This window comes from Dama dama, chromosome 11 (assembly GCF_033118175.1).
Source record: "Dama dama isolate Ldn47 chromosome 11, ASM3311817v1, whole genome shotgun sequence".
In the NCBI taxonomy this organism is placed as follows: Eukaryota; Metazoa; Chordata; class Mammalia; order Artiodactyla; family Cervidae; genus Dama; species Dama dama.
Genome location: NC_083691.1, coordinates 44,874,732 through 44,902,374, shown reverse-complemented (window position 1 = coordinate 44,902,374; position 27,643 = coordinate 44,874,732). Strand labels below are relative to the sequence as shown.

At 41.7% G+C, this 27,643-nt stretch overlaps 1 pseudogene; it reads right to left on the bottom strand.

Moving 5' to 3' along the window:
• Positions 1-10,509: 10,509 nt before the first annotated feature.
• LOC133065304 (protein O-linked-mannose beta-1,2-N-acetylglucosaminyltransferase 1-like) lies at positions 10,510-12,021 on the bottom strand (annotated as a pseudogene).
• Between the last annotated feature and the right edge of the window lie 15,622 nt (positions 12,022-27,643).

Genomic DNA, 27,643 nt, shown 5'->3' with positions numbered 1-27,643 from the left:
TCTTTATATTAATAGCCTATATGCACATTTTCAATGAGCACAATATACAACTTTTGTAATTCTTTTCATCTTTTCTATGTTATATTTGCTCTGGTTACATTTATTGAAATGTAGAAATAAAGGTACAGCTGATGCATTTTACATGAGAATTTGAAGAAAATTGTAAGGTGTTTCTGATACCTCGTGAACATTTTGAGTTGTATGAAACAATGTCTAAGAATTTTAATTTACAAAGGTAGATTAATTTTACAAAGACAGATTAGAAAAAGATAACGTTTAAGATATAGTCTTTCTAGTGGTTTTAAGTAGTTTTAACTAAGGCTAAGTTTTTATGCTGCTGCTGCTGCTAAGTCGCTTCAGTCGTGTCCAACTGTGCGACCCCATAGACGGCAGCCCACCAGGCTCCACCATCCCTGGGATTCTCCAAGCAAGAATACTGGAGTCGGTTGCCATTTTTATAGTGCTTAGGAAAAAATACATTTCTCAAATCAGAAATCAGAAAGATTTATAGCACTATTTAGAATAGTGAGTAAAAAAATATTTTAATATTTGAGTTTCTCTCCATATGTTTTAAGCAAACTGTCCTTATTTGATTAGTCATATTTCAAATCAAAATTGTTAGATATCTAATTGCCAGAGAATGAATCTAGTCTAGAGGGTTTTTTTATACAAATAGCTGAATGATATCCAGAAGAAATCATTTTTTCTAGGGGACAAAAACAGCATGATCCCCCTTTCCGTGATGAGCATTTAATTTCTTTCCCTTTTATGGACTAGCAAAGAGGCAAAGGGGCATTTTACATGCTGATACTAATATATGAGTCAAGAAATATTTGAACTTTATATTACCCTCATGTATTAAAAAAATTTTTAAAACTCACAGCAGATATTGTCATTTTTACAAGCATTAAATATTATGTCTTTACTTAAGTGGTTTTCAATTATACTTTCCCTGTACACTCAAATATTTAGCAGAAATAGCTCCATGGAGATGACAAAATGCAGCTCAAACACAATTCAGTTCTTTCTTCTCCAGTGTGTGTGATCTGTTTCCATGGAAATTTCATGTTGACCAGGAATTGTAGAATACTATATGCAAACATATCTCAGAAGCAAACCTTTTCAGAGAATATTTGTGATTTAATTTGAATCACTCCATTAAAATTGTTCAAATAAAAGAAGACTTTTTTTCTTTAGCATAGACCATTTTACAATTTCCCTTAGCTTTAATACATTAGTCTAATAGATTTGGAGACTACAAGGACTTTAATAAGTTTTCTGATGAGAGTAAAGTCAAATCTTAATGATTTAGGTAAATGTATTCATTTGAAAAAGATGATGGACTTATATGAACAAGGTATTGTTGGGATGCTGAAAGGAATACAAAGATGTACATAATACAGTATAAAATGAGGTGTCTGCAGTAAAGTTGACAATGTGCTTTGGTGTGTAGAGGAGGAAGGGAATGTTTCTGGTTGGGAAGATCAAGAACTCTTCTTGGATAATATGGCATTTGAACTGGGTCTTGACCAATTGAGAAAGTAAGGAGAGTCTTTCTGGTGAGGGAAACCACCTGAGCAAAGGCACAAAGGTGGGAAAGCAGAGGGTACAAGTGGGGAATGATCAATCCAACTGGCTGAAGTGTAAATGAAACAGGGAGGTAAAATGAAAAGGAATGTTGCAGGTAACTTTGGTAGGGCCTTGAATGCTGTGATAATTTGGATATTGTGTTTAATAGCAGTAGTGTTCATGCAGGTGCTAATAACTTGGACTATCAACAATAGTTGAATACTGGGTAATGAGAAACTAAGGAACGGAGTAGATCACTATTTAGAGAACCACGGTACTGAAAGGAGTGAGAACAGCAAAGTAGCTTGAAGAACTAGCAGGCTAAAAAGTGGTTTGAGATGACATCCTTGGTGGTCCAGTGCTTAACCCTCCCAAGTTTCTACCACAAGGGGCACAGATTTGATCTCTGGTCAGGGAAATTCCAAATGCCATGCAGAACAGCCAAAAACAAAACAAAACAAAAACAAATGGTTTGAGAGATATAGTAGCTTTAAAACATGTTCACAAGTTTTTTTCAAAATTCCTTTCTTTTAAAGATGGACACTCCCGAGGAAATGGAAATAAAAAACTAAAACAAACAAATGGGACCTAATCAAACTTATAAGTTTTGCACAACAAAGGAAACTATAAAGAAAACATGAAGACAAACAACAGACTGGGAGAAAATATTTGCAAATGATGCAACTGACAAGAGCTTCATTTCTAAAATACAGTTCATACAACTTAATAACAACAAGAAAACAAAAAACCCAATCAAAAACTGGGCAGAAGATCTAAATATACATTTCTCCAAATAAGACATACAAATGGCCAAGAGGGACATGAAAAAATGCCCAACATCAGTAATTGTTGGAGAAATGCAAATCAAAACTACAATGATTCACATTGTTGTACAGCAGAGACTAACACAATACTATGAAGCAATTATACTCCAGTGAAAAATTAAAATTTTATTTAATTGCAAAAAATAGTGTCTGGACATAAAGTCTAAAGCAGGTAAAAGGGCATGTGAAACTATAAGGGGGTTAATGAACTAAGAATCTGAAACTGGGGCTTCTACAGCAACCATAATCTATATCACACATTTCACATTTTATTCATAAACTACTTAAAGTATCATGTAACTTTTTTTAGGGTGTGAGCCTAGTTGCCCTGACAATATCACAAACCCTGAGTAGTGATCATGGTTTATACTTTTTGTACTCTCTTAGCAACTAGCACATGGCTGTATTCTATATTTGTTGAATCAATGAATAAAATCATTCCAGTATTCTGTGTATTTTCTACTGAGTTTTTTTCCCTCCTTCACAATAAGCCTCTGATTGAGGCTAAAGATCTGCTCCTTTTAGAGAGTTGAATGTGTTCCAGCCTTGTCTCTAAAAGCCAGGATTTATGGATGTTTTTAAGAAGCATTACATAGTGATGAAAAGGGGGACAATACCTAGTTGGTTAAAAATAATAAGCCTAATTATGCCTATGTGAATTAACTTGAAATAAATCTTGGATGATTTCTCTTCAATCTGACAGAAATCACAATAAAAGTGAAAAGGTTTAGGGGAAAAACACATAGATGAGCATTCTTCTGGAAAACCAGGGGAGGTAGAAGACCCCGTTAGAAGAATCTCACAGAAGCTAGGATTTGAAGTGGCTCCCCAGCCGAATGGGACATTTCTATAATTCTTTACCTGGTGCACTCTTCTTTCAATTGTTTTCCTGGAAGTAATAAGCTTGTTAAAGTCTGATAAAACTATTGCAAATAGGCCAGAAGAAAAAAATGCAAGTAGCCTTCTAAATCACTGAATAGAGTCAGTGAGTGCAATGATATTAATACAGAGGTGGTTCTTCAGATCTTTACCACCTGCCTTTCTGCTCACACTCCAACTCACCTTTCCCTCAGTTCGCATTTTTCTCTATTAGTGAATTAACATTTTGAAATACGTGATGATAGAACCAAGAGGTTCAGTTTTGGAAGTTACTACCTTTGTTGATGAGTTTATGTAATTATTTGAAGGTTTTATTCAAATGTTGAATATTTAAAATCAAATATTTGAATATTTATTTTTATTAAAATGAAGAGAACTTGGACTTCCCTGGTGGTCCAGTGGCTGGGAATCTACCTGACAATGCAGAGGACATGGGTTCAATCCTTGGTCCAGGAGAATTCCACGTGCCGCAGGGCAACAAAGCCCGAGTGCCACAACTACTGAAACCCGCACATCTCAGATCCCCTGCTCCACCACAATGAGAAGCTCAAACACCAGAAGCAGAAAGTAGCCCCCACTCACGGCAACTAGAGAAAGCCTGTGTGCAGCAATGAAGACCCAACGCAGCCAAATAAATAAATTGAAAAAATTAAAAAATAAAGTGTGGAGAACCCAAAAATGAATGCGCTGATTCCAGTGAGAGCAAATTTAGGATTCATACATTCAGTACAATTTAGACAAAGGTATAAATTATATGACTGTCTAAAAGGACCTGAACTTTGCCACAATCAGATGCTCATTGTAAAGAAAAAGAAACCAATGAAAGAACACGTAAAAAATGCTGGGACTGAATTACTAAAACTTGTGTCTGAAATTGAAGTATAATTAGGGATTGTATAATTTTTAAGTCTTCTATCATGTTAGTCCTACTTTCAGCCAAATATTATTTGAGGACAAAGAAAGAACTGTCTGTATGTGTTGTTCTGTGTTCCAGGAGGTCACACTGGAAGTACCACAGAGACGGGTAAGCAGAGCTGCAGGCCTCCCACCTCTGTTTGAGCTTCTGCCAAAACAAAGCTCAGTTTCTGATTTACATTCTGGATTCTGAAAAAGATTTCTTGCAAAGAAAGAGTTTCCATGCAACAAAACTGAAAATTATGGCCCTATCCTGATACAGTGTTTATACAAGAACATATAGTGGTTCAGTTTTTTGGAGGGACTACGTAGCAATATCTGTTAAAATCTAAGCCATCACATTGTTTGACTCAGCAATTTTACCTCTAGCAGTTGTTGTTGTTCAGTCGCAAAGTCTTTGTGACCCCATGTACTACAGGCTTCCCTGCCCTTCACTATCTCCCTGAGTTTGCTCAAATTCATGTCCGTTGAGTCAGTGATGCCATCCAACCATCTCATCGTCTGTTGCCCCCTTCTCCTGCCCTCAATCTTTCCCAGCACCAGGGTCTTTTCCAATGAGTCGGCTCTTCGCATCAGGTGGCCAAATTATTGGAGCTTCAGCTTCAGCATCAGTCCTTCCAATGAATATTCAGGGTTGATTTCCTTTAGGTTTGACTGGTTTGATTGCCTTGCTGTCCAAGGAACTCTCAAGAGTCTTCTCCAGCACCACAGTTCGAAAGCATCAATTCTTCGGCATTCAGCCTTCTTACCATCCAGCTCTCACATCTGTACATGACTACTGGAAAAACGAAGCTCTGACTATATGGACCTTTGTTGGCAGAGTGATGCCTCTGCTTTTTAATATGCTGTCTAGGTTTGTCATAGCTTTCCTTCCAAGGAGCAAGCATGTTTTAATTTCATGTATTTCATACAAATAATCATTCAAGGATAAAAAGATATATGTAGGATTTTTATTGCAGCATTCATAATAGCAAAAGTTTGAAAAATTGCAAGTATTTATACATATGGAATTGGTTATCATAATGATATTCATGTATTGGGATATTACATATTCTTTTGAAAGAATGACATGGAAAGATGTCCAAGATATATTAAGCCTAAAAAGCAAGTTATAAAACATTATGTTTCCATTTGTAAGTCAAATAATGTCAACAAATAAAACCATTGCCTTAACATGTGCAGATGGGTAGGTGTTACTCTACTTCTGGCTGTCTTTTTTTGTTTGGCCATGCCCAGTAGCTTCTGGGATCTTAGTTTCCTGACCAGGAATCAAATCCAGGCTCCTTGCAATGGAAGTACAGAGCCTGCCAGAGGGAATTCCATTTACTCCTTAAAATTACGGAAAATCGTAGGTTTACTTGTTTTAGTATCTTTATCATTGGGCTTCCCGGGTAGCTCAACTGGTAAAGAATCCGCCTACAATGCAGGAGACCCTGGTTCTAGTCTTGGGTTGGGAAGTTCCCCTGGAAAAAAGGGATAGGCTACCTACTCCAGTATTCTTGGACTTCCCTGGTGATGTAGATGATAAAGAATCTGCCTGTAGTGCAGGTGGGTTGGAAAGATCCCTTGAAGGAGGGCATGGTAACCCACTACAGTATTCCTGCCTGGACAATCCCTATGGACAGAGGAGACTTGTGGGCTACAGTCCATGGGATTGCAAAGAATCGGACATGATTGAACAACCAAGCACAGCATATCTTTATCATTGGAAAGATACTTTTTTAAGCACAAGATTGTGCATGCGTGCTAAGTCATTTCAGTTGTGTCCGACTCTTTGAAACCCTTAGGAATGTAGCCTACCAGGCTCCTTTGTCCATGGGATTCTCCAGGCAAAAATACTGGAGTGGGTTACCATGCCTTCCTCCAAGGAATCTTCCCAACCCAGGGATCTGAACCTGTGTCTCTTAGGTCTCCTGTGTTGACAGGTAGGTTCCTTACCACTAGTGCCACCTGGAAAGCCCAAATACAAGATTATCTTTATTCAACTTTGGAACCGTGTTGGGGTTTTCCATAACCGCTCTGTCTGAAAGTCTAATTTCTTGTTATGAAAAAGTGATTAATTAAACTTATAGTATTGTGGGTTTTAGAGAGTGAGAAAAATAACTTGTAAAGAGTTTTTGTAATTCTACAGGTTAAGATTATCAACATCAACTTATGGAATTTAGTGACATGGTGTAACAAAAAATAAGTTGACCCCTCAAGCCCTCACAAACACAATATCATAGTCACATTCAAGAGAATAGTAATTTTTGCAAATTGGTACAAAAGGGATTTCCATAATTTAACCTTAGAGAGCTGTTCTGTCTTTGTTTTTCAGTCATTAACTGGGTTGACCAAAGATAACAGATTTTGTATCATATCGCAAGGAACTGTGAAATCATGAGACTTTGTTGTTGTATGTGTGATCAAGTCTTTCATGGCTTAATTTCACATTGGAAGATTTCCTTTTCTCTGCCTCAGTACCTCCATCACAGAAAAACACGGGAAAAAGGGGTGTTCAGAACACTGGATGTTTCCACAGACATGTGGGGCAGAATTGTTAGGGTAAATTTTACAAATCAATTAAACCAACACTGTCAAAAGTAATAACAGAGAAATGAAAAGTATAAATTCTTTGTCTCATTCCAAATCCTAACAGTGCATTGTGAGTGCTTTAAAGACAGTCCATTAGAAAACAGACCATGGTTTTACTTGCCTTATTCTAACTAGGAAGATTGCTATCTCACTCTATACTTTTTGCTCCCTGGAGAGATCACAATGGTGAGACCATGAAAGGCATAAGGAACGCTTATCATCTGGAAAGCAACTTAAAGCATAGGTTGTTGTACAACAGAGCTCAGGCAAATTCACAACATTGTAGACACAGGAACAGGCTTAAGAAGGAACTTTACCAACCAAGAATCTGCAAGAGAAGGTACAGACAGGTCACACAGGAGCAAGGTGCTCTGTGGGACATGTCATAAGTGAGCATTCCGATGAAGGGACATCCTCTCTTCTTAAAGACATGTCATAAGTGAGCATTCCGATGAAGGGACATCCTCTCTTCTTAAAGACCAAAACTGTAAACATTCTTGTCAGTGGGGTTCATGCAGACTACTTGCTATCAGACTGTGTAGATGTCAACTGTCAAGAATTATCTGAGAGAGCCAGATGCTTGTGTCTGAACTCCTTGGGTGTCCATGGGAAGCTGTGACCCCTCCTGCAGGGAGGGAGGAAGCCACCTGTACCAAGGAAAGGGGAATTTGGAAGAAATAGGGAGACTACTGGTCACAGCTGTTCTGTTATCCAGACAACCCAGAGTGGTCTCCTGAGGTCATCTGCAGACTATTCTGTCTCACCACTGGGACTGGTCAGACATCTCTTTACATTAAAAGACACAGAATTTAGAATTCTATTAAAAATTTTAAATGCTCATTTCTGCCACAATTGTTTGTAATCTTGAGAACCTTTTTAGGAGCTTATGTTTTATGCCAATTTAAACAACATTTAAATATTTTTAAAGCTGGCCTTTAATTAACAATTTTAAAGATTCTTAAAGATTCAATGCCCTTCTGGCTTTGGCTCTCAATGTTTCTCCTTGGTTTTGTCACTTACTCATTGCCACCTGCTGGATAAAAAAAGAAGTGCAGCTGAACATTTGCCTTTTCCTTAACAGACCTGTCAGCCCTTATCAGCTTGGAGATCAGAACTTGTCCTCCAAGGAGTGGCACCTTATTGCCCCAGGTGAAGGCAGAGGACTATAGTGTGGACTCAGGAAGAAAGAGGTTCTCTGACCTTTCCACTCCTGAGTGTTCTGCACCCTTCATTCATCCCTTCACCCCGGGGGTTGGGGGTGGGTAGCTTGATGAACAGGGTAGCAGCAGGTAAGTTCACTGACTGCTCTGGAGAGCCAAGAGAAGTGCCCATGGTGATAATACTGGCTGCTCCCATACATCCATTGTTGAGATCAGAGCAGCTCTGATAGGTTTCTGTACCCTGTGGACAGGTTAGGTTTACTTATTTAGGCTAATGTCAGATGACCTTAGGAATAAAAATTAAAGAAAGCTATTTTCAAGGCTGTTCTTAAGATATAAAATTAGACTTAAACAAGAGATTTGAAAACTTGTTCACCACAGACTACTAAAAGTTTTCACGGCTCCATGAACACGTCTAACTTTTTGTTTCAAGAATATTGTTGTTGTTGTTCAGTCACCAGGTTGTGTCAGAGTCTGTGATCCCATGAACTGCATCACGACTGTCTTCCTTGTCCTTCACTATTGGAAATTATTGTTCAAATCTGTCACCTTTCCTATTGAGCTCCAGTTCAGGTAACCACAGTGTGTCCCCTGGACCTCTCTCATCCCAGGCTGACAGGTCTCTGCTTCTGTCTTAGCAACCGCCAATCCATTTTCTCACTGCAACCAAAACAATCATTATAAAATGCAGATGTAAGCATACCATTGCCATTTTTGAAGTTACAACTTTAATGAGCTTGGTGTGGGGAATGGGGGTGCTTCCCTGGTCACTCACTGGTAAAGAATCCACCAGCCAATGCAGGAGATACGGGTGCAATGCCTGATCCGGGAAGATCCCACATGCCTCAGAGCAACTAAGCCTGTGTGCCACAACTAGTAAGCCTATGCTGTAGAATCCGAGAACAGCAAATACTGAAGCCCACATTCCCTAGAGCCCAGGCTCTGCAACAAAAGAAGCCACTGCAATGAGAAGTTCACGAACCATAGCTAGAGAGTAGCCCCCACTCGCCGCAACCAGAATAAAGCCCGATCAGCAATGAAGACCCAGCACAGCCAAAAATAAATAAATAAATAAATAAAAAACTTTGGGGGCCACTCAGGGGCTGTCCTAGTCTCCCTCTCTCTTTAATTTTAACCTTTTCCTATCATTTTCAATTCTTGCCATGTTAACCCACTTCCATTTCCCAAGCACTAGCCTCTCTCTCATTTCTGGGCCTTCACATGCACATACTCATACACACTGCAGACTCTCTGAGCAACTGGCTGACTTGTACTCACTCTTTAGGCCTCAGATTCCTTTCACAAGAGGTGTCTGGTCTCCCAAGGCTGGTGGGGCTCTGCTCCCAGTCCACGCCCTGGCCAGCAGGAAAGCACCCTTTTCACACTGTCTGTGAGGAACCATGCCCTTGTCACCACTGCATTTACACCGCACAGTTCTGGAGGGCAGGGAATGAGTCTTGTTTACTTTTGTATTCCCAGCGCCTAGTACTGTGCCTGGCAATAGTAGGTGTTCAAAAAACAAATGTTGCATGAATACATGAAATAGCATATTTGAGACACTTTTAATTTCCAAGAAAAAAAAAAGGTATGCTGTCAATTTTACAGAGTAAATCAGAATCAATGCCTTTCTTTAAAACTCGGTTTTCTGATTAAAGAGAAAGTTATAACTTACTTTGATAATTTTACTTTAAAAATACTGAGGCAAGAAATAAAAATGTACCCTGAGTCCACCATAAATGAAATGACTCATGAGACTCATTTAAATTTTTATTTCCCAAGACTTAACTTAATCAACAGAATATATTACTTAAGAATGAGATTTTCACAAGACCAAATACTATTATGAAAAATAAGTGTGATTTTACACATTGATTAAAACTGGCCATATTTATCTAACCCATAATACTCTTTCCCACTAAAGAAACTGTCAAAATACTTTGTTTGAATAAAGTTGTAGAATACTTGTTTCTTTCTTTCTTTTTTTTTTTGAGCTTTTCTCCTTTTTTAATCAATGACCACCTTATACAGCTTTGGAAATCTGGACAAGGAAGAGGCTGAGAAGAGGCCTGGTTCCATGTCTGAGGGTCTCTGAGTGAGTCTGCTTCAGCCGGTGGGCCCCAACTGCCTATCCATGCTTTGGGCACAGCACTTTCCTGAGTAAGAGCTTGCCCCACCCTCAGGGTAGCACCCCAGTCAAAAAAAAAAAAAAAAAAGTCAAGGCCCTTCAGGCTTCACCCTCTTTCCAAGGCCCTCAGGAAATAGGTTAGATTCTGAGCCCGGCCTAGGAGGAGGGAGTATACAAAGGGCAGACAGGATCAAGTACCCAGGGATCCCAGTGATTCCCAGGCACTCTCCTGCCCTTTCCTGACAAGGGAGCAAATAAATAGACCTCCAACTCAGGAACAGGGGTGTTGGAGCAGGGGCACCCTCCCCTAAGAGTAATTAAGTCTCATGTTAAAAACAAACCACCCCCAGCCCCTGCCAGTGTCTACAAAATCCAGTGTCTACAAAATCCTAAAGGATTGGGTGAAGGGCTAGCCTGCCTGGGGGTATACAGCATCCAGCCCTGCAGGCTCCCGGAGGAGCTCTCATGTCTGTTCTGCAGCTCCTGGGGCTCCCTCCTCTTTGGGGATGGCTCCAAGAAGACTGATGGTGGCTTCTTCATTGAATAGGGAGAGGCTGGGACACCCACCTCCAAGAAGTGGTTCTTTTTTCTGAAACAATCTCCACAGGCCCCGGTGGTTGCCACGCACATCCAGGTCCCAGACAAGGGAGGCATTTGACAAGCTGTTTCCAGGTGATGAAGTCATCATCTTTCTCAATTCAGATAAAGGCTTCTGAGCCTGGCAGGGAAAGAGTCTTCACAAGGGTTCTTGCTGTGGTCAAGAACCTCAGCTTCATTAAGCAGCCTGTGAACTTCCACTTCATAAGTGTGCTTCTTCAGACTGTCCATGTTCCTGAGCTACAACTGTGTTGAATTTGTGATTCTGGAAGTAAACCTCATGGAAGCAACCATTCATGTTGAGGCCAATGATGCCCAAGTGGTAGGATCAGGACACGTAAGGGATGTTGCACTCTGTACCTTGGCATTGTTCCAGCATCAGCATCCACCCATCCCAAGCCCAGAGCTTTTCCAGTGTGGACCACTGGGGCTCAAGCTTCTCCTTGTACAAGGACTTGTGAGCACCCAGCCCAGCCTAGGCACAGTCTCCAGATGGTACAGCAGTGCTGGGTCCTCAGCTGTGTGCTCACAGCCCTGGTCATTTCAGGGAGAGATCCACTACAAGCTGTCGTCCTCCTCTAGCAGTTGGATGGTTTGCCTCAGGAAACTGAAAATAGCCACAGCGTGTCCAGGTCCTCCTTCCAGAACCACAGCAAACCTGGCTTCCGGAAACAGGTTGAAAGTGGCAGCGAGGCTGGCCTTGTTGTGCTGAGACACACGGGTATTCTTGACACCGATGGAAGAGTGCTGGATGCCCCTTGGACCAAACAGCAGCCACCACAGCGGTCGGTTCCTCATAGTAGCCGTCAATGAAAACTGTTATCATCTGGAAAGACAACCCCTGGGCTGAGGGCAGAGAGCACAGCGTACTGTACCGGTAACTGGGCCAGTTCCCCGCAATGACTGCCACAGGCACACTGAGGACCTTGTTGTCTGGGCGTGGGTCAGGGCTGAACTGGGAAGGTGTGGGGTCCTTGCAGCTGTACACGCTCCCATCACCCTTGATTTTGCTGTAGAAGCCGCGGCTGTGACAGTTCAGCTCTGTGTCTGCCCAGTGGCACGTCTTCATCTCTGCCTCTTCAGCTGAGCTTCGTGGCACATCTGTCTTCAGCAGAACTGAACCCCCGCAGGAGGAGAGGGCAGGTGAGTCAGAATGTTTCTCCCCAAGGATAGGACCTCCTTTTCATTCCACGAAGGCCCAGGTATCTCTCCAGCCCAGGGCAGGGCCAGCCTGGCTGTTGCACCTCCTCAGCAGAGCCTAGGCTGTGTCCTTGAGATGGAAGGAGCCCTTGTCCTTGATGATGCAGATGAACCCTTGGCCAGGTGCCACCATGTTGAGGAACAGCACCATGGCCTCATCTATATGAGGAGCGCGCATGCCTGCTAAGTTGCTTCACTCGTGTCCTACTCTTTGTGACCCCATAGACTGTAGCCCACCAGGCTCCTCTGTCCATGGGATTCTCCAGGTAAGAGAGTGGGTTGCCATGCCTTCTTCCAGGGGAATCTTCCCAACCTAGGGATCGAACTCAGGTCTCCCACATTGCAGGCAGATTCTTCACCATCTGAGCCACCAGGGAAGCCCCGGTCAGTTTCTACTTCCAGGTAAGATACCGCTCCACTTTTTCCACACCCCAAAGGGCTTGATGAGGGGGCTGGGCTCCCAGTCATCCATGCCATATTGGGGGGCGGTGGGACAAAGGTGGGGGGACAGGGGTGCGGGGACGGCCACCACTGTCCTGACCAACCCAGGCCTGCAGGAATTGCTCAGGGAGCCCAGGCCCTGCTGAGGCCCGCACAGCTCTGCCCAGCACACCGCAGCTTCCACCTACTCCACGCCTCTGATGGCCCCACCCTGGCCCACACTTGTTTTTAAGAGGCCAAAAAGCAGGACAAGTTTAAATTCTGGGCCTCCAAATCAAATTTTGGAAAGACTTAACAGCATCAAAATTACATTATTGTTAGTCATGCCTATTCTTCTCTTATCGTGGGGGCCCCCAAATACCCCCAAAGGCTGTAGGACTCCAGCTCTAACTGTGAAACTGATACAGTTCTGTGCCCTGGCAAGGACTCTGAAGTCACAACCTGGTTTCACGATGAGGAGTAACGACTGTAAGTGATGAATGGTAAGGGTTTTATGTTCTGTCTGCAAATCATGATGGGAATCTCATGGTACAAGATATAAAACAACTTGTTCTCAAATATTGCTTTGCCATCTCCACTGCTCATTAACTTAATTTTGTGGGAGTTTCTGGATGGAAGACAAACACTTCTATGAATGAGTCAGAAATGTTATTATACAAGTCTTTGGAAAATGCAATTCTATTGTTATATTTGAAAATAGTCATTGCCTTTCTTTGTTTTGCAGAGATAAATATGTTTTCCAAGGACAGCAAAGGAAAAATGCAAAAAAATACCTCCTGGTATTCTCCTTGTGGAAACTTCCCTTCAGCTATTAATACAAAAATGTCAGTGTAATAGGCTAGGTGATGGCCCTGGAGATATCAGGTCAAATACCCGGAACCTGTAAATGCTGCTTTATCTGGATAAAGGGTCTTTGCAGATGTGTGTTTTTTTTTCTTCCAGATTTCTTTTCAGATGGGGAGATGATCCTGGATTATCGGTTGTCCTAAATGCCATCGCATACATTTTTGTAAAAGAGAGGGAGACAGATATTTGACAGAGACAGAGTGAAGGTGATGTGAAGATGGAGGCAGAGATTGGAGTGATGTCACCACAAGCAAGGAAGGTCAGCAGCCACCAGGAGTTGGAAGAGACAAGGAACAAATCTTTCCCTAAAACCACCAGAGCAAGAAGGCCCTGTGACACCTTGATTTTGACCCAGTGACATTGATTTTACACTTCTGGCCTCCAAAACTATGAGAGACTGTTTGTAGTGATACGTGACACAGCCACAGGAAACTGATACAACTTGGGTTACCGAGGGGCTAAATGGGCTTCCCTGGTGGCTCAGTGGTAAAGAATCCGTCTGCAATGCAGGTGACATGGGTTCAATCTCTGGATCGGGAAGATCCCCTGGAGAAGGCAATGGCAACCCACTCCAGTATTCTTGCCTGGAAAATCTCATGGGCAGAGGAGCCTTGCTGGCTACTGTCCGTGGGAGCTCAAAAAAGTCAAACACGACTTAGCGACTAAAGAAGAACAACATAGAGCTAAATGTTTATTTTAGTGGATTTTGATTATAATCCTGAGGATTCATTCAACAAATACCGATCAAACACTCACTATGTGTCACTAGATTATAAGCTCCTTTGGGCAAAGATGATGTTTAGTTCACTACTATATGCTCAGCATCTGGAACAGTGCTTGGCACATAGCAGATGCTCATAAATATTTTGGAGTGACATTTGCTTGCCACTCTTCTCGGCCCAAGGACACAGCAGTGAACAATGTAGATGACATCTCTGCATTTGGGGTGCTTACATGTTAGTGGAGAAGAGACAATAAATACACAAATAAATATATTCCATCATGCCTAGTAATGATCAATGCTCTGTGGGAAAAGCAGAGTAAAAGAGACTGGGAATGTGAAGTGGTGCCTTTTTAGGTATAGAAGTTAGAAAAGGCTTCTCAGAGGTGACATTTGAACAGAGGCCTGAATGAGGTGAGAGAGCAAGTCCAGTGACAATCTGGGGAAAGTGCTATAGGTATAAGGAAAGGCATGTGCAAAGGTCCTGTGGTGGTTAAAGGTTTGGTGTGTTGGAGGAAGAGAAGGACCAGCAAGACAGTCAGTGTGGCTTTGGAGTGGAATGTCTAACAGTGGGACTCCAGGAAATTAGATCAGAGAGGCGGGCACGGCAGGATCCAGATCATAAGGGACCTTTTTTTGGTTGGGACTTGAAGTAGGAGGGGATAAAAATCTATATCTAATTCTCTACCAAGAATTTATTTGTTGTTCAGTTGCTAAGTTTTGTCCGACTCTTTCCAACCCCATGGACTGCAGCATGTCAGGCTTCCCTGACCTTCACTATCTCTTGGAGTTTGTTCAGACTCATGTCCATTGAGTTGATGATGTCATCCAACCATCTCATCCTCCATCACCCCCTTCTTCTCTTGCTCTCAATCTTCCCTAGCATCAGGGTCTTTTCCAACGAGTTGGCTCTTTTTATCAGGTGACCAAAGTTTGGAGTTTCAGCTTCAGCATCAGTCCTTCCAATGAATATTCAGGGTTGATTTCCTTTAGGATTGACTGGTTTGATCTCCTTCCAGTCCAAAGGACTCTCAAGAGTGTTCTCCAGCACCACAATTCAAAAGCATCAATTCTTCAGCATTCAGCCTTCTTACGGTCCAACTCTCACATCTGTACATGACTACTGGAAAAACCATAGTTTTGACTTTTGTTGGCAAAGTGATGTATCTGTTTTTTAATACTAGTTTAATGACTAGTTTGTCATAGTTTTTCTTCCAAGGAGCAAACGTCTTTTAATATCATGGCTGTAGTCACCATCCACAGTGATTTTGGAATACAAGAAAATAAAATCTGTCACTGTTTCCACTTTTCCCCCATCTATGCCATGAAGTGATGAGACCAGATGCCATGATCTTCATTTTTTGAATGTTGAATTTTAAATCAGCCTTTCCACTCTCCTCTTTCAGCCTCATCAAGAGGCTCTTTAGTTCCTTTTCGCTTTCTAACATTAGAGTGGTATCATTTGCATACCTGAGGTTGTTGCTACTTCTCCCAGAAATCTTGATTCCAGGTTGGAATTCATCCAGCCTGGCATTTCATATGATGTACTTTGCATGTAAGTTAAATAAGTAGGGTGACAATACACAGCCTTGACGTACTCCTTTCCCAATTTTGAACCAGCCCATCGTTCCATGTCAGATTCTGTTGCATCTTGACCCGCATACAGATCTCTCAAGGATAGGTAAGGTGGTCTGGTATTTCCATCTCTTTAAGAATTTTCTTCCACCAAGAATTTATAAGTGATCACAGATTTTCTGACTAACTAGTTAAGAGAAATGTTTTCACGTATCTACCTTTCTCCTCACCCTTTTCTCCTTCCAGGCTGTAAGTTTTAAGTTTGTTGTTTGGCTTTATGGATGGATGGTGAGTTTAGGTTGTCTGTTTTAGTGGGAGCAGAGACTGGATTTACACAGGCTGTTAATAGTATTGTGTTTGAATGAGTAGCACTGTTGTTCATCATGACACATTAAAGGTATATGAAAGATTCTGCTTGGACCCTGCTTGGTGAGAGGAATTAGAAAAGACTTGCTCTGTGTGATAAATTGTTTCCAGAATTCATTTCAAACAGAACATATGATTACTTGCAAAAGTTAAAATGACTTCCCTCACACAGAAGACAGTACAATGAACAGGACTTTTCTCTGTAGCTAGGTCATTTATGTGATAGTATTATTTTCATTACTCACTACTCAATCCCCTCCCCTTTACCAGTGGTTTCGGTCAGAAATGGACATTAGTCATATAAGTTAGGATGATTTGCATTATTACTGGCCAAAAATATTCTAATGACTAACACTAATGTTGGGAAAATTACTTAACAGTCCAGCATCGAGTGCTCTAATCTGTAAAACAGAAGTGATTCTGTTTGCCCTATCTACTCAATATACTCACTGAAAAAGTGCTCTTTTTATTTTGCAAAATGGACTATATCCAGAAGATGGTATTATGTCGAAAGAAAATTAAGTTGAGTAGCTTGGGGCATTTCCTATAAACCATTAGAGTACTGTCAAATTTGCAAATAACAGAAACTATTTTCTTTTTTAAACAACTATTTCAAATACATGCATTCAATGAGTATCACAGAATTAGCACCATTGTCAATTTTTGCCTTTATTCAGTCATTCAACCAATATTTATTGAGCACCCACAATGCACCAGGTACAGTAACTGGCAAAATGGTCACAGGCCCTGCCCTTGGGGAGCTTCAGAGCCCAACACTTACGGATCCATCTCAGAGGTGACTTCTGAGCAAGGTGAGAACACCAGTCTGGTTATTTTGCTGTTAGAGTTTTTTAGAAACGAGTGTCACTAGTTTGACTACTTATGTTATTCACTGCTACTGCTGCTGCTGCTAAGTCTCTTCAGTCGTGTCCGACTCTGTGCGACCCCATAGACGGCAGCCTACCAGGCTCCCCCATCCCTGGGATTCTCCAGGCAAGAACACTGGAGTGGGTTGTCATTTCCTTCTCCAATGCATGAAAGTGAAAAGTGAAAGTGAAGTTGCTCAGTTGTGTCCGACTCTTCATGACCCCATGGACTGCAGCCTACCAGGCTCCTCCGTCCATGGGATTTTCCAGGCAAAAGTCCTGGAGTGGAGTGCCATTGCCTTCTCCGATCTTGTTCACTAGTCTTGTCAAATTACTTTTGTCAGTGTTTTAAAAAAAATTAACTTGTTCTCGAAGAAGAAATATTTGGCACCACTGAGATATTCAAAAGAATACACCCTAAGCTCAGAAATCAATTTCAAACCAGAAGGAGTGTTCTAAGTATGTTCTTATCCACAGTGGCTCAAAATATACTGAGAACTATTCCTCTGAAGGAGCCATCACTTCTTAAATAAATTCATGTTGAGGTTCTATTTTAAAACTCATGTTACTATTTCTAGCCCCTGCTTAAGAATCTGGCATTACTTTACATGGAGCAGGCTTCAGATATGGCAGTAACTGCAGTTGCTCCCTATTATTCTGTCAGTGTCATTGTGAAATCTTCACATTAAACATCTGGGGAATGGCAACATGAACCGTGTCTTAAAATCAGAGGAAAGACTAATGGTCTTGAAATTTTAATAATAGTTCTCAGTTTTTATTTAGAAGCAAATCTCTAGGGAAAGTGTTATGAGTAATTGATTTGAAAAAATTTAAATCGTGTATTTTTCACATGAAGGCAATTTTGCTTTCCACATCTTTATTTGAAAGAATCAAACCTCACATTTGTCAGATGAAATTGGTGCTTAAATTATCTGAGATGATTTTCACATTCTTTTATGGAAATCAGATTTTGTGAGGTTGTAGAATTACTTTAGAAATGACAGTGGAGTGTTCACTCTTCCAGGAGAGCTTGCTAATTGGAGTTGAAGCATTATTAATAAACATTCTCCTGAAAGCATGCAAGCTAACCCAAAGCCCAGACAAAAATTAAGCAAAGTTAGTTCTTGAAATGAAACTCTTGAAACCCCAACTTGAGAAAATAAAGAACCAGGAAAAAAACATATAGAAAAAAGAAAAAAATGACAGAGTATGAAAATGACAGAATACTTATTAAAGGAAGTATTTCTTAACTACATATTTAGTTTTTCAATTACATATATGGCATAAATTACACTATAGTTTTGAAGTACATCTGTTCATTGTGTCTCTTCTCTAACTGCTTGAAAATGTAAGACAAAAAGGAGATTTCCACATGCCTGTACCTCACATGTGCAGAGCTCCAAACTGAGATGCCTGCTCGGCCACTTCCAGGGAGGGCTGTCCAAAGTGGGGGACACATGGCCATGAAAGAATCAGCTGCCTCTGACATCACCCTTTGTTGCCAGGTGAAGTGCAGGCCCAATGCTGCTAGACATTCCAGATGTTCAGAAGACCACTGTCTTGGTTTGGGCTTTCCCCAAAGCCGACCCTGGGATGAAGATTTGGGTACAGGTATTTATTTGGAAGGTGATCCCAGGATACTCAGTGAAGGAGAGGGGCAGCTGCCATCTGACAACCACTGAAAGGAGGGAGAGCAAAAATTGCCTTGTTTTCAAAGGAAGTATTTTGAGATTTTTGTTATTAACAGTAAACATATTTAAAGCTTCTTAGTAACTGTTTACAGACAATGGAAAACATTTTCTAATTATGAGCTGAACCCAGGATTTAAGGTAGGCTCTTTTTTTCTTTTAGGCATAGAATGTGCTACCCAGGAAACTACAGCATTACTGTATCTGGGATGCATGTTAAGAATAAGTTCAGGTAGGCTTAGAGGGGAAAGGTAAGTTGTTACTCCTGGAGGAGGAGAAGGGACTACATCATTAAAACAAATTCCCTGGCCGTTCAGTGGTTAGGACTTGGTGCTTTCAATTCCCAGGCCCAGGTTCAATTCCTGGTCAGGACACTAAGATCCTGCAAGCCACAAGGCACAGCCAAAAAAAAAAAAAAGGTGTGAAAAGCACAACAGGATAGATGGGTGTATGGGGTGGGGTGGGATGGATGATGCCTGATCACAAGGTAATTGTAAAAAGATAACATCTTGACTTCCTTTTAAATAAGAATTTTCAAATGGCTTGATCCTCTAGTTCCTTTTTAAGAACCATGGTAACTCCATATCTGGCCTAAAAGGTATACAAATCATGAAAAGGTCCCCAGGGCTGCAGAGACTGGTTAAACTTGTTAGTGTGCTGAATTTGAGGGTTGTTGCCTCTCCTTGGCTCCCTTCTCAGCATTTTCCTTGTTAACAGATGCCCCGCTTCCCACCACCAGTAAATGTTTTACTTACCTCTGCCTTTGAGTTGTAAAATAATTCTTGTGTGCTAAGTCACTTCAGTCATGTCTAACTCTTTGCAGCCCTATGGACTGTAGCCTGCTAGGCTCCTCTATCCATGGGATTCTCCAGGCAAGAATACTGGAGTGGGTTGCCATGCTCTCCTCCAGGGGATCTTCCCGACCCAGAGACTGAACATGCATCTCTTGCATCTCCTGCACTGGCAGATGAATTCTTTACCACTAGTGCCAACTGGGAAGCCCACCTCCCTAACCTGTTTCATCCCAAATCTTTCCCATTTCAGCAAGTGGCAAATCCATCTTCTAGTGGCTCAATCTAGAAACTTCATCCGTGAACTCATCAATTTCTTTCACATTCCACCTTAAATTCCTTTTAATGTCACCTTTAAAATGATCCAGAATCTGAATATTTCTCATTATTGCCTCTATTACTACACTGGTCCAAGCCATCATCATCTCTCACTTGGATGATTGGATCATTGAAACCACCTTTACTGGTCTCCTATGCACCAGCCGGAGTGACCATTTCAAACTCAAGTCCCTTTTCAGTTCTCAGCACTCGCAGAGCACTCCCATCTCATTTAAAACAAAATGCAAAGGTCTTACTGTGGCGTAGAAGGCTCCAGAGAATCTGGGCCCCACTGTTTTCCTAACCTCGCATCTTACAACTCTCTGTCCCTCATTGCTCTGGCCTCACAGGTTTCCTTGTAGTTCTTCAAAACCCCAGGCTCACTCCCACCTCAGGGCCACTGTATTTGTTGTTCCTTTATCTTAGATGCCCTTTGCAGTTATCCACACACCTTATGACCAACCTAGACAGCATATTAAAAAGCAGAGACATTACTTTGCCAACAAAGGTCCATCTAGTCAAGGCTATGGTTTTTCCAGTAGTCATGTATGGATGTGAGATTTGGACTATAAATAAAGCTGAGTGCTAAAGAATTGATGCTTTTGAAATGTGGTGTTGGAAAAGACTCTTGAGAGTTCATTGGACAGCAAGGAGATCCAACCAGTCCATCCTAGAGGGGATCAGTCCTGGGTGTTCATTGGAAGGACTGAAGCTGAAGTTGAAACTCCAGTACTTTGGCCACCTGATGCGAAGAGCTGACTCACATGAAAAGATCCTGATGCTGGGAAAGATTGAAGGCAGGAGAAGGGAACAACAGAGGATGAGATGGTTGGATGGCATCACTGACTCAATGGATATGGGTTTGGGTAAACTCCGGGAGTTGGTGATGGACAAGGAGGCCTGTCGTGCTGCAGTCCATTGGGTCGCAAAGAGTTGGACACAACTGAGTGACTGAACTGAACTGATAACAGTGCTTACTTTCTTCATGTTTTTGCTCAAGTGCCGCCTTATTGGAAAAGCCTTCCTTGACTCTAATTAGACAAATTCTCTCCAGTCACTTTTTACCCTTTACCTTGCTTTATTTTTCTTTATTTGAATAATCAGCTGACATAATGTTTTAATATACATTATTAAAATTTACTTTTCATTGAAGGATAATTGATTTACAGAATTGTGTTGGTTTGTGCCAAACATCAACATGAATCAGCTATCGGTATACATGTCTCCTCCCTCTTGAACCTCGCTCCCCATCCCACCCCTTCCACCCCACCTGCTTATCACCCCCAACTAGGATGTAAATTCCATGAGAGTAGGGATTCCTTTTTGTTGTTGTTTACTGATGTGTTCTCAGTACCTAGATTTAAGCTCTTATTGACTGAATAAAGGAGTATGTATTATGGAGCATTTTGATTATCTTATATAGATTATTTATAGGCTAGCTCTCTGGTTAAAATAAAAGAATCAGAAGCCTTCAGTAAAACACAGCCTGCTTTAAAAGCAGCAGCTCAGGGGCTTCCCTGCTGGTCCAGTGGTTAAGAATCCTCCATGCAAAGCAGGGGACACCAGTTCGATCCCTGGTCTGGTAAGATCCCACATGCCACAGAGCCAACTATGCCTGTGTGCCACAACTAATAAAGCCTGAGCGCCTAGAGCCTGTGCTCTGTAACAAGAGAAGCTACTGCAATGAGAAGCCCATGACCCACAACGAAGAGTAGCCCCGACTTACCACAACTAGAGAAAGCCCACGTGCAACAATGAAGACCCGCCACAGCAAAAAAGAAAAAAGAAACTAAACTAAAATAATTAATTTTTAAAAAATGCTTAAATTCCACACTTCAAGAACAAGTTGGTAGTGAAAACCCTTGTGTTATGCTCAAATAAAGATTAGTGTAACAATTTTAGAAAAAAAGTTATTCTTAGAGTCATACTATTGAAATTGTTTATTGAAACATATTGTGCTTTATATGTTTATTGAAATATGTTTATTCAATGTTTATTGAAACATATTTTAGATTTATTCATTAATCAGTCACTCAAAAACACAGACTGAGCCCTTCCTGTATGAAGGGTGATGGGCCAGTCCTGGGGATTGAAAGTTGAAAGAAAAGTTTGGCCCTCAAGGACTGACCATCACTATCAATTACAACAGAACAAGGGGAGGTTCTGAGTTGGCAGGTGTGTATGATGCTTGAGAGTCAGAACTGCTACATGTCAAGGTAATGTTAAAGGCACCAGAAAGACCCCTGGAAAAAGTGACAGGAGTAAAGATGCACAGACCCCTGGGGAGTCAGGCAGGGGAAGAAAGCAGAGCTCCAGATAGGGTAAGCAGAATGCAGCCAGAGAGACAAGTGGGGCAAGGTTTGTTGAGGCTGTGAAGTGGCTCAGAATGGCTGGAGGGTCACCTGCCAGTGAGAAAATGACTGCTTTAAAGATGTGTTGGGATGTGGACTACTGAACTGAAACTGTTGGTTTTAAGTCTAAACAATTTCTGTTACAGGAGATGTAATGAGGTAGCACAACTCTTTGGGAAACTTTCTGGTTTCTTTTGGAGACATAATTGAATTGTGGTACCCAGTGTTTGAGATTCAGAGGTTTGTTCATTGGTTTTTCAACCGGAAAGCACCTAAGGTTCATCCAGAATTTATCTCCATTTTCTCTGAGTTCCTAGGTTCCTGATAGTTTGCACTTTGAACTCTTTGGCCACTTATTATCAGTTCTGTTAGATTTCAACTGCTTTTTACAGAATGCCTTGATCAATGCATTCACCTCCATGTCTTGTCTTCTCTCCTTCCTCCCTCTCTTCTATCATCTCTGTCGCTCATCTTTGTAAGACTTGGATTCTCCTAGTTAGTTGTGATGTCAGTTCCAAATGGTAATTAAACCATTGTCTATTTTAAGGAAAACTTTGAGTAACTGAAATGCTTACTGTAACATGAATTGAAATGCATGCAATAGTAGATATTTTAAAGGATACGATTAGAATTAGAATATAACATTAAAGCAATTTTTAAAAATGCCTTCTCTCATGTCAGGGAGGGGTTGAGACAAGTCTCTGTCACCCCCCCCAGGTGGTTCCACCTGCCCGTGCACAGTGGAATTGGGAGTGCTGTTCTATGTCTGGCTCTCATTGGCGGGCACCGTGCAGACATTGCAGACTGTCGTGCCCACAGTACATGTCACCATCCAGGCAGTCGGGTACCTTGGCCTCTCAGCTCCTTCTGCACGTTCCCAAGCCCTACATGGAGCCCCTGCTTGGGGCTGGTACCCTTTACTTTAAAAAAAAAAAAAAAAAAAAAGCCTTCTCTATACAAAATATATTACATAATGTTCAGTTGTTACCTCCTGTTGTCACCCTCTGCAGTAAGATCTTCTTATCTTCAAGTGTCTGAGCAGATTAATTTCCTCACCTTTGCACATGCTCACCTTTCAGAGGGCGGGTGTAGCACACACTAGGCTTCTGACCCTTTGTGTGTGCCCTCCTGGGGCAGAACCATGGGCCACCAGGACATTCGTCATAACCCGTCCCCTCCTTGAGGCTGATTCAATCGGCAGGTTCCTTTCAGCTCTCCAGGGGTGCTGTGAAGCATGCTGGCATGGTTTTTTAAAGTTTTCCACAGGGCCTTGCAATTATATATCACTGGACGTGGGGGCAGTGGTGGACTGGGGAGTTCTGGTTGACCCTGCCTCCACCCAACTCACTGCAAAGTGCATTCATCAGCAAGTCTAATGATATGTGTTGTGTGTATTCCTTGACTTTGAACAACCGACTCTTTATTTTCTGCCCTACTTGCCTTGGTGACCCCATCTCTACAATCACTCTTGGATGGAGCCACACTGACTGACCTCAGCAAGAGGAAGCAGGGAGCCAGGGCAGTATTTCTGAAGTGGGATGAACACACAGGAGCAGGAGGGAGCAAGATGCCCCATCTGGTGTGGAAAGAAGCAACTACTAGAACATTTCTGCTCATTTTGTTTGAAAAAAGAAATAAAAGTTTTACCAAATTGACTGTGCTGATTGTCCGTGGCTATTCACATGGTCTGGTCCTCACACAGCCAAGTGCCAGTCCAGGACACAGCCTCTACTTTTGTTCCTGTGACTATTGTGGCTATGCAACTCAGGCAGTGTGTGCCCTGGCAGGTAGCTTCACAGATTGTATCAGCAGCTTTCCAAAACCAATCCTCACAAAACAGACAAGCGGCTTTAAAAGAAAATCCTGCAAAGACACCTCTGACTGAGGCTAATACTCTCAACACAAGCACAAGGGACAGGAAAATATAAGAGCGCTTCTCCCATACCTGGTATGAGCTCAATCAGCTACACAAGGAGGCAAAAACAATGACGGTCTAACCAGTCTTGTTTGGAGTAAGTAAAAAAATTCAAAGTTACAGCAGATGATTGAAATAAGCATTTATGTCCACTGTGATCAATAGCAAACCTCATCATATGTGGATACTGAATACTAAGCATTCAGTCTTGTGCAGTATCTTTCTCAGCATGACGGGCATTCAAGCCCATTGCTGGGATACACTCAGCTTCAATTCAGTTCAGTCGCTCAGGCATGTCCGACTCTTTGCGACCCCATGAATCGCAGCACGACAGGCCTCCCTGTCCATCACCAACTCCCGCAGTTTACTCAAACTCATCTCCATCAAGTCGGTGATGCCATCCAGCCATCTCATCCTCTGTCGTCCCCTTCTCCTCCTGCACCCAATCCCTCCCAGCATCACAGTCTTTTCCAATGAGTCAACGCTTCGCATGAGGTGGCCAAAGTACTGGAGTTTCAGCTTCAGCATCAGACCTTCCAATGAACACTCAGGACTGATCTCCTTTAGGATGGACTGGTTGGATCTCCTTGCAGTTCAAGGGACTTGCAAGAGTCTTCTCCAACACCACAGTTCAAAAGCATCAATTTTTCGGTGCTCAGCTTTCTTCACAGTCCAACGCTCACATCCATACATGACCACTGGAAAAACCATAGCCTTGACTAGACGAACCTGTGTTGATAAAGTAATGTCTCTGCTTTTTAATATGCTGTCTAGGTTGGTCATAACTCTCCTTCCAAGGAGTAAGCATCTTTTAATTTCATGGCTGGAGTCACCATCTGCAGTGATTTTGGAGCCCAAAATAATAAAGTCTGACACTGCTTCCACTGTTTCCCCATCTATTTCCCATGAAGTGATGGGACCAGATGCCATGATCTTAAGTTTTCTGAATGTTGAGCTTTAAGCCAACTTTTTCACTCTCCTCTTTCACTTTCATCAAGAGGCTCTTTAGTTCCTCTTCACTTTCTGATATAAGGGTGGTGTCATCTTCATATCTGAGGTTATTGATATTTCTCCCAGCAATCTTGATTCCAGCTTGTGCTTCTTCCAGCCCAGCGTTTCTCATGATGTACTCTGCATATAAGTTAAATAAGCAGGGTGACAATATACTGCCTTGACGTACTCCTTTTCTTATTTGGAACATGTCTGTTGGTCCATGTCCAGTTCTAACTGTTGCTTCCTGACCTGCATACAGGTTTCTCAAGAGGCAGGTCAGGTGGTCTGGTATTCCCATCTCCTTCAGAATTTTCCACAGTTTATTGTGATCCACAAAATCAAAGGCTTTGGCATAGTCAATAAAGTAGAAATAGATGTTTTTCTGGAACTCTCTTGCTTTTTTAATGATCCAGTGGATGTTGGCAATTTGATCTCTGGTTCCTCTGCCTTTTCTAAAACCAGCTCGAACATCTGGAAGTTCACAGTTCATGTATTGTTGAAGCTTGGCTTGGAGAATTTTGAGCATAACTTTGCTAGTGTGTGAGATGAGTGCAATTGTGCAGCAGTTTGAGCATTCTTTGGGATTGCCTTTCTTAGGGATTGGAATGAAAAGTGACCTTTTCCAGTCCTGTGGCCACTGCTGAGTTTTCCAAATTTGCTGGCATATTGAGTGCAGCACTTTCACAGCATCATCTTTTAGGATTTGAAATAGCTCAACTGGAATTCCATCACCTCCATTAGCTTTGTTCGTAGTGATGCTTTCTAAGGCCCACCTGACTTCATATTCCGGATGTCTGGCTCTAGGTGAGTGATCACACCATCGTGATTATCTGGGTCATGAAGATCCTTTTTGTACAGTCCTTCTGTGTATTCTTGCCACCTCTTCTTAATATCTTCTGCTTCCGTTAGGTCCATACCATTTCTGTCCTTTATCGAACCCATCTTTCCATGAAATGTTCCCTTGGTATCTCTAATTTTCTTGAAGAGATCTCTAGTCTTTCCCATTCTGTTGTTAACCTCTATTTCTTTGCATTGATCGCTGAGGAAGGCTTTCTTATCTCTCCTGGCTATTCTTTGGAACTCTGCATTCAAATGGGAATATCTTTCCTTTTCTCCTTTGCTTTTCGCTTCTCTTCAAATTTCAAATGGAGTATAATCCATAAAAATACTGAATCATTACACTGTATACTGAAATGAATATAATAGTGTAAACCAACTATACATCAATTTCTTAAGAAAAAAACAGTACGTGGTTCAAACATCAGTTCAGTTCAGAAGCTCAGTTGTGTCTGACTTTGCGACCCCATGAACCACAGCACACCAGGCCTCCCTGTCCATCACCAACTCCTGGAGTCTACCCAAACCCATGTCCATTGAGTCAGTGATGCCATCCAACCATCTCATCCTCTGTCATCCCCTTCTCCTGCTGCCCTCAATCTTTCCCAGTATCAGGGTCTTTTAAAGTGAGTCAGCTCTTAACATCAGGTGGCCAAAATACTGGAGTTTCAGCTTCAACATCAGTCCTTCCTATGAACACCCAGGACTGATCTTTAGGATGGACTGGTTGGATCTCTTTGCAGTCCAAGGAACTCTCAAGAGTCTTCTCCAACACTACAGTTCAAAAGCATCAATTCTTCAGTGCTCAGCTTTCTTTACAGTCCAACTCTCACATCCATACATGACTACTGGAAAAACAACAGCCTTGACTAGACAGACCTTTGTTGGCAAAGTAATGTCTCTGCTTTTTAATATGCTGTCTAGGTTGGCCATAACTTTCCTTCCAAGAGTAAGTGTCTTTTAATTTTATAGCTGCAATCACCATCTGCAGTGATTTTGGAGCCCCAAAATAATAAAGTCAGGCACTGTTTCCACTGTTTCCCCATCTATTTCCCATGAAGTGATGGGACCAGATGCCATGATCTTAAGTTTTCTGAATGTTGAGCTTTAAGCCAACTTTTTCACTCTCCTCTTTCACTTTCATCAAGAGGCTCTTTAGTTCCTCTTCACTTTCTGATATAAGGGTGGTGTCATCTGCATATCTGAGGTTATTGCTAATTCTCCTGGCAATCCTGATTCCAACTTGTGCTTCCTCCAGTCCACTGTTTCTCATGATGTACTCTGCATATAAGTTAAATAAGCAGGGTGACAGTGTACTGCCTTGACGTACTCCTTTTCCTATTTGGAACATGTCTGTTGGTCCATGTCCAGTTCTGACTGTTGCTTCCTGACCTGCATACAGGTTTCTCAAGAGGCAGGTCAGGTGGTCTGGTATGCCCATCTCGTTCAGAATTTTCCACAGTTTATTGTGATCCACAGTCAAAGGTTTTGGCATAGTCAATAAAGCAGAAATAGATGTTTTTCTGGAGCTCTCTTGCTTTTTTGATGATCCAGCAGATGTTGGCAATTTGATCTCTGGTTCCTCTGCCTTTTCTAAAACCAGCTTGAACATCTGGAAATTCACGGTTCATGTATTGTTGAAGCCTGGCTTGGAGAATTTTGAGCATTACTTTACTAGCTTGTGAGATCAATGCAATTGTGTGGTAGTTTGAGCATTCTTTGGCATTGCCCTTCTTTGGGATTACAGTGAAAACTTACCTTTACAGTGCTGTGGCCACTGCTGAGTTTTCCAAATTTGCTGACCTATTGAGTGCAGCACTTTCACAAGATCATCTTTTAGGCTTTGTAATAGCTCAACTGGAATTCCATTACCTCCACTAGCTTTGTTCATAGTGATTCTTCCTAAGGCCCACTTGACTTCACATTCCAGGATATCTGGCTCTAGGTGAGTGTGAGTGATCACATCATCATGATTATCTGTGTCGATTCAAATAAAATTTCTAACAAAATAATATCTAAATAATTTTGTAACTCATTTAAATAAAAGAATGTCTAGTTAAAGTTAAAAGTTTCTTGAGGACTATTCTGTCCT